Here is an 8,740-nt window from a genome sequence, read left to right as displayed (position 1 = left end):
GGTTCCACCATTTTCTGAAAGAGTCCCTGGGGTTTTCCAGGTGGCGTTTTGCTCTCCATACACAGCTCACATTGGTCGATGTACGACTTAGTGTCTTTCCTCATCCCAGGCCACCAGCATTGTTTAGCCAACAGTTTCATTGTCTTGGCGGGTCCCAGATGACCCGCACATTTGTTATTGTGCTACTGTCTCAGCATTTCCAGTTGCAATTTTTCAGGGATATACAATTTCTTATTCACAAACACCAAATCCCCACACAGCTCCCCTCGTTCCCTGTTTGATTGCAGCCAAACATCCCCTTCATATGCCTGCTTTAACTCTCTTTCCCACACTTCCTCCCCCGTTGTAGTTGCAATGTGTTTGTTATCTCTCGCTGCCTGCGCTCGGGTCAGCACTGCTAGGCCCCATTGACTGTCCATGAAAATGCTCCCCTCGGATTCCTAGGAACCTCCTCCATGCTGGGGCATCCAGGAGAGAGCATCGGCCAGTACATTGTGTTTCCCCTGAAAGAGTTTTAGTTTGAAATAGAAACAACTGAAGTACTGAGGAAAAAACTGAGGAAAAAACTGACAAAACTATCTCTGGGTATTCATTGACTATGATATTTTTGGGATCACCATAAGTTGACAGGTGACTTGAAGGTACACACAAATGCATACACATGCACTCTAGTTTTAGGCACATCTGAATGCACAGTCTATGTGTTAGTTTTCCCACACCCAGTCTTGTGCTACATCTCTTTATCCTGCAGTCATTTGTTTTCTCTCACCTGCTTTCATTATTTAATTAGGCATGAGTCATTTGTAAGTAAAGCTTCTTGATACATTTTAGAAAGAAAAATAACTTTACTTAACTCTCTTGGGTTAACTGGGTGTGGCTCTGGCACTTGTTGTTGTTCCACTTCTGACTTGCTAACATGATCAGTCTACCAGAAAGATCCACCACTATCTCTCACACATTTCTCAACAGTATTTTGCAAAACAAGTTAGGAAAGATTAAAAAAAGCTGTGCAAATGATTCTGTGGATTATTCTAAAAATAGGAAATGTAACCCATTGGCTCATGGCTAGACCAATGGCGCATATGCCACAGTAGGTCGAGATCCTGCAAAACTATTAGGATGTACTTTCTAAAAGGAAGAACTTTTTGACCGTAAAATAGGTTGTCTTTGAGGATGGTGGACTCTCTTACTTGGGGGGTCTTTAAAAACATTTATTGGAGGACCAATGCCCAATTCAGCCTCTCCCCTACTGGTTTCACTCCTGAGTTCTGCTTTATTTAAAACTGGAGAAGACTATACACCAGTGGTTCCCAAGCATCTCAACATGCTTTGGACTTCAGCTCCACAAATCCCTGTGTGTTGGTCCAGCCAGCTACGGCTCCTGGGAGCTCAAGCCCAAAACACTTTGCAGGACCACAGTTTGGGAACTACTACTAAACACTCTCCACTGAAAACCATGGTTTGGGTTAAGGAGATAACCCTGCCACCATGTGCATCAGAGGGTCCATGGGTTTGTCTCAATCTCCAGTTAAAGCATTTCAGGAATCAGATCTATGTTAAAACTGTTGTAGAGAGGCGTTTCACATGCTGTTGAGCATTTTTTCAGCTAGCAAAAGTATTTCTCAGCTTCTAAAGTCAATATGTGCAGGAGAATCAAGACATCAAATCAGAGTTGGACAAGAGTCCTCCAGAAATAGGCAAGCCGTTGAACAAGTGTTTTTGATTTTCCAGTTATGTAAAAGGGGATTGGATTTCTGTTGGATCAGAGTAAATTATGAAACTGTGTGATAGAGAACTCTCCCTCCATTCTCCTTTGTAACGCTCAACTTTGCACTTTTATCTAGTTTTTTATGTATTCATCCCCTGATCCTTTGCAAACAGAAGCCAAGTGGGGAGAATGTTAGGGTTAAATTGATGGCCCATCAAAAATGTACTGCCTTCAGTGGCTAATATTTATCAGGGCATGAGCAGGCCTTAAGAGAAGTTTAGTGAGGTGGGCAGAAGTCAGCATCTAGGAGGCTCTTTTGGGACGATTGCTGGAACAGTTGTTATTATTCATAGATGTTGATGCCGTTTTGCAATACTCTTATGTTGGCTTCTATACGACTCACATTCCTTTATTGATATTGCCTTGCCTGCTTATTTCCAGGAAAAAATCCTCCCTGAATTTTTGGCTATATATATATATATATATATATATATATATATATATATATATAGTATATATTATTGTTAATGTATTGTAAATTATATTGTGTATATATTGTATATATTATTGTCAATGTATTGTAAATTATATTGTGTGTGTGTGTGTGTATATATATATATATATATATCACATTCTTCTTTTCCTTTCCAAAGAAAACTTAATACAGGGTTGTGCATATGTGCATAATATTTCACAGGAGGAAACTGGGACACATCTAGCCAATCAACACCAGAGAGTGGTCAAGGTGATCTGAGTTATTAGTGAGGAAAGACTCTCAAAATAGACTTCAGCAGTTTGTTTGTGCCTGATCCTACTGAGAAGGGCAAGATTTCATGCCTAGCTCTCCTTCCCCACTTGCTGAATTAATTGAATGCATTTTAAGAACTGGAGCATTTAAAAAGTAACTGAGAAAAAAAGTAAAGCAACAGATAATTAACTGGGGCTTCCCTACCAAACCAGGACAATTAGAGGATACAATCCTCCAGGAAATAACGCCTGGCTGCTCATTGGAGAGAAGGATATTAGAGGCAAAGATGAAGTATTCTGGCCACATAATGAGAAGACAGGAAAGCTTGGAAAAGATCATGATGCTGGGGAAAATGGAAGGAAAAAGGAAGATAGGCCGACGAAGGGCAAGATGGATGGATGGTATCCTTGAAGTGACTGGCTTGACCGTGAAGGATCTGAGGGCAGTGATGGCTGACAGGGAGCTCTGGCGTGGACTGGTCCATGAGGTCACAAAGAGTCGGAAATGACTGAGTGAATGAATGAACGAACTAATCCCTCTGGAAGACCAAATGTACAAAAGACACTTAGAAGACAAAAGACAAACTTAGAGTATAAGATCTCTGCTGAAAGGCATGTCAGATACCACTTGTAGATGACATTTTCGCCAGCCTTGATACTTTGGTTTTAATTCTTGAGATTTCTAGCATTATAATCTCAGACTACTCGACTCTCCATCTGATCTTTTCATTCCATATAGTTGGGAGAGACCCCTTGGGCCATCCAATCCAACCCTCTGCCAAGAAGCAGGAAAATCGCATTCAAAACACCCCCAATAGATGGCCATCCAGCCTTTGCTTAAAAGCTTGAAAGAAGGAACCTCCACCACACTCTGGGGCAGAGAATTCCACTGCTGAACAGCTCCCACACTCAGGAAGGTCTTCCTCATGTTCAGATGGAATCTCCTTTCCTGTAGTTTGTAGCCATTATTCTGCATGGCAGTCATCATGTCTCCTCTCAGCCTTCTCTTCTGCAGGCTAAACATGCCCAGCTCTTTAAGCTGCTCCTCATAGGGCTTGTTCTCCAGACCCTTGATCATTTTAGTTGCCCTCCTCTGGACGCACTCCAGCTTGTCAACATCTCCTTTCAATTGCGGTGCCCAGAACTGGACACAGTGTTATTCCGGGTGTGGTCTGACCAAGACAGAATAGAAGGGTAGCATGACTTCCCTGGATCTAGATACTATACTCCTATTTATGGAGACTAAAATCCCTTTGACTTTTTAAAGCTGCTGCATCACATTGTTTACTCATGTTCACCTTCCTCCACACAAGGACCAATATCTTTATCACACGTCCTGCTGTCGAGTCTGGTGTCCCCCATTCTGTATCTTTGCATTTCATTTTTTTTTTTTGCCTAAGTGGGGCATCTTGGATTTGTCCCTATTGAACTTCATTTTGTTACTGTTTGGCTCATCTCTCTAATCTGTTAAAGTCTTTTTGAATTCTGCTCCTGTCTTCTAGAATATTGGCTCACTTCCCAATTTGGTCCCATCTGCAAACTTGATGATCATGCCTTCTAACCCTTCATCTAAGTCATTAATAAAGATGTTGAACAGAACTGGTCTCAAGACGGAACCCTGCTGATGGCACTCCGCTCATGACTTCTTTCCAGGATGAAGAGGAAGCATTGGTGAACACCAGTTGGGTTCGTTCATTTATCCAATTACAGATCCACCTAACCGTAGTTTTGCCTAGCCCTCATTTGACTAGTTTGTTTGCCAAGAAGACCTTGTCGAAGTCCTTGCTGAAATCCAGATACGCTACATCCAGTGTCTGTTTTACTTACTGTTTTACTGTTTTTTTATCAGCTCTTGACCTTTTTGAGGCATGAGAGTTGCATTCCTCAGACTCTCTTGTGTCACATGCTTGGAAAAGCAGCTCCCCCCCCCTTTCGCCAGAGTGGCCTTGCTGTTATGTGCTATCCAGTTGACTTTCACTTAGCTCAGTGGTTCTCAAATGTCATTCCCTCCAGACATTTTGGATCTCTATCAAAATCCTGGATGATTGGCTAAGCTGGGAGCAGGAGTCCAAAACAACTGGGAGAATCCAAGTTAGAGAATCACTGATTTAGGGAACCTGGTGAATGAGAGGCCTCCAAAAGACCTAGCTCATGTCTTAAAAACTCAGCTCCATGGCTATCTCAACTGTGTCTATCCATGTATGATATAGTCTTCCTCTTTTCTGGTTGCCCTAAATGTTACTGAGCAAATTTAGACTGCCCTTACATTAAGTGAGATTTTTGGTCATATGACCAGGGGCAGATAAGACTCTTATTAATAAAATTAGACAATTGCATAGAGGATAATTTATTAGTGAGAGGACTGATGAGGAAGTATTTTGCAAATGGCTATGATTTGCGGAGGAAGTTCGGATGAGATAAAAATTAAATTAAATTAAATTAGTTAAATTATTAAAATTTATTATTTTTGTAATAATTTTTATTAATGAATTATTTTACATAAACAATAGAATAGTATCGATATAAAATATCACCAAAAAAAAGCAAAAATGACTGTGGGAAAGGGGAAAGGGACATCAGAAGAAAAGAAAACAAAAACAAAAAAGCCAAAAAGACAGGACAAAACACACACACACACACACACACAGAACATGTTGTATATATATTGACTTCCATCTACTTTATGGTGTTATGTTACATTTCAAACATATCTACTTTGTTTTTAATTATTTCTTCAAGCTTCCCTTTACTTTATCTCTAATACTTGATCTGCTCTAGGATCTTCTTAGTTCTCTTTTTGATGGTCCAGAGTATTCATAGATGCAAGAAGACCCGATGACATGTTCCTTATCCCATCTCCTAAGTACATGAGAATGAATAATGTTTTCATGTCATCTTGATCTGGATACAGTCATGTTTGTAGCTAAGATTTCAATCTTAATTCCCAAACAGGAGCATAAACACCCACCCACACACACACTTTGTATTTGAATGACCATGTGTGATAACAGTATTTGGTACTTAATACTCTACATTTAATGCTATTGCCCCCAGCTCTCAATTTGGAGCTCATAAACCCGGGATTATCCTAATACAGTAAGCCTAGCTAGGAGAGTGAATTTTGCAAAGAGTCCAAGAGGTAATGAAGAGCCAGTTGTATGGCGTAAAAAGGACAATGAAGACATGAACCTTTCCAAACTAAGATCTATGTGCTCACATAATTTCAAGTAATGTGTACATAATTATGTCACTAACAGGACTGTGACCTGCATTTTCAAATATTGTGCAAAAATGTTGCTGTGCATATCTAAGGTCTGTTGTATAAATGTTCATAGTACACTTGGCAGCTGACAATGTTCCCCTGAGAGGCCATCCAAGATCTCCACTCCTTGTAAAACCAACAAGTAAGCGAATGAGACCGAGCGAAACAGGCTTCCTGCATTCAACCTGATCTGACCTGCAGCAGGGGGTTCCACTGACCCGGAGAAAAGCCCTGCTGAACCAGCCAACTATGAAATGTGTGCTCCAGCAGCAGTTTTTAATGTGTCTGAATCTCTTCTTCTGCCCCCCCCCATTCCCTAAGCCTAACAATGTAACTAATCCCTAATAAAAGTATCAGTTTATTCTAACCTTCTCCTCTCATAGTAGTTTTTATGTATCTCTCTCTTGACTCCAACATGAGAGTTTTTCCTTTTTCCACTAGAAATTAGCCTCCCACAATGTATTCTCTTCCTTCTCAGGTTGCTAGCAGCCACCGGCGACCGGCTAGGTGCATTCCCTTTAAACCGCGGTTACGGAGATCTGAGACCCCCGTAACCACGTATTAACGGATTGGCACCAATTTCATAACATATCTTTCTGAACTAATTCTAAGCCTAACTGCTATCTTGCTTTTTGCACTCTGGACCCCTCCGCTCTGGGAATCACCTTTATTTCTATAAGAATCAAATTTAAAGAGACAACAGCTGATTGTCAACGGAACCTCCGCTGCTGCTGTGCTACCGCCTCACGGCTGTTTCCTGGCTCATGGAGTTCGGACTACATGGCGGACTTGAAGGGGGTCATCCAAGTGTCTCTCCATGCCTCAGGCTACCACCACAGCCCCCATCGACCCCCCTCAACTGGACTTGGGCTGGCTTGGCCATGCCTTTTGGACATTCATTGAAACCCTTTCCTTTATTTATTTTATTTATTTACAGTATTTATATTCCGCCCTTCTCACCCCGAAGGGGACTCAGGGCGGATCACATTATAACACACATAGGGCAAACATTCAATGCCCATAAACACATCAAACAGAGACTGAGAGACACACTTTCCTTTCCCCTGGGTTTCCTGTTTTCCTATGTGACTTATGGATTTACCCTGGACTCTCTGGGGGTGGTGATGGGCAAATATGATTTACGATCCTATGAATGTACCCTTTCATGTTTCCTTTCCTTTTATCCCTCATATATGAACTACAGTATGAAATATTAAGAGCCACCTCTGTTTGAACCCAGCTGCTGGAAGATCTCCTCATTCTCAAGGGAGGAATAATCCCCTCACAAAGGACTCCATCAAAATACTTTTGCATGAACGATGAACAATGGGCTTCCCTTTTGGGTCTCAGAGCAGGACTGCCCGAGGGGAAATGTCCACCTGGTTTCCTTGTCATATTCAGATATGGGACGATCGGCCTTCGGAAAGCCAAGATCGCCCCAACTGCCTTTTCCTTTTGTCAATGAACTTGGTCGAAACCCCTGACAAAGAACTCACCCATCTGTCCCCATACCCAGCCTTTAGAAAAACCGGAATTTGATGGTCACGTCAGACCCAATATGTATATTTCCATTGCTAGAAATAATCCTTGGGTGCCTTGAGGACTCTTGAAGTAATCGGCGCCCATCAAGTACACATTAGACCCATTGATTCATTCCACTCAGCAGCCCTTGTTTGCGGCTCAGGCCGCCTCCTAGCTCCTGATTGGTTAAGAAGCCGAAGCGCTGCTATCTCTATGATTGGGCGAGGCATTCGTGCCTCCATTCCAGCTGATGAAGATGACCAATCAGCATGAAGCTGGCTGAGGGAGGCGGGGCGGGAAATTCAAACCTTGCCGCCCCATTTCTTTGCTATAAAGTGTGCTGTATTCTGTTGTACGATATATCGGCTTGCCGAATGATCGTGCTTTGACATCCTTTCCAGCTTGATCACATTAAACATCTCAGTGCTCTTTCTTCAGCCTATGGTGAGATTTATTGGGAACTGGGTAATTCTGATTCTAGTAGTTCTCTCCTTCTCGCCAGAGGTAACAAACCGTTTTGAGGGGGTCTCAGGTCTCTCTCTCTATTGGGAGGGGACCTCCAAATTCTAGCTCGATTTCACAAGCATTAGCAAGCAAAGGGCGGATGGAGACCAAAAGCCTATGTAAAAATAGGAGTATCTGACCGGAGAATGGCATGTAATGCTATACCTCTTTGTGGAGTTGGTTCCCCAACTACCCATTGTGCCAATTGAAAAAAGTGGCTTAAATGGATTATGCAAAAATGTGGCATGGGCATAATGTCCCTTCCCTAACTGACAATCCTGAGCCACACGAGATCATGGATTGGTGGGGACTGTCAACCAAAACTAGGGAAGGTTGAGGAACTTCTGGAATGATTTCTAGGAAACTACTGTAGCTAGTAAATGGAAACAGAAGTTGCTTTTGGACTTCTATGATATCAAAATTCCTGGGAAGAAAAGGGCTGAACAACACCATAAAAGAAACACATTGTTTTCACCTGCCTTTGTTCACCTTACCAACTCTGTGCAATCATGTATGTCCTTGACCTTCTCTTCACCAGCCTGAACATGCCCAGCTCCTTCAACTTGTTCTCATAGGTTTTATCTCTAGGCCTCTTATCATCCTTGTTGCCTATCTTTGAAGTTATTCCAGCTTATTTATGCCCTTCCTAAAATAAAGCCTCTGATGGTGCAGTGTATGAAAGCGCTGAGTTGCTGAACTTGCAGACCAAAAGGTCACAGGTTTGAATCCAGGGAGCGGAGTGAGTGCCCGCTGTTAGCTGCAGCTTCTGCCAACCTAGCAGTTTGAAAACATGCAAATGTGAGTAGATCAATAGGTACTGCTCCAGCAGGAAGGTAACAGCGCTCCATGCAGTCATGCCGGCCACATGACCTTGGAGACATCTATGGACAATGCTTAAAAATGGAGATGAGCACCAACCCCCAGAGTCGAACATGACTAGACTTAATGTCAGGGGGAAACCTTTACCTTAAAATGAAGGATCAAGCCTTTATAAGATA

This window comes from Anolis carolinensis, unplaced genomic scaffold (genome assembly GCF_035594765.1).
Source record: "Anolis carolinensis isolate JA03-04 unplaced genomic scaffold, rAnoCar3.1.pri scaffold_10, whole genome shotgun sequence".
In the NCBI taxonomy this organism is placed as follows: Eukaryota; Metazoa; Chordata; class Lepidosauria; order Squamata; family Dactyloidae; genus Anolis; species Anolis carolinensis.
Note: the sequence above shows the minus strand (reverse complement) of the source record.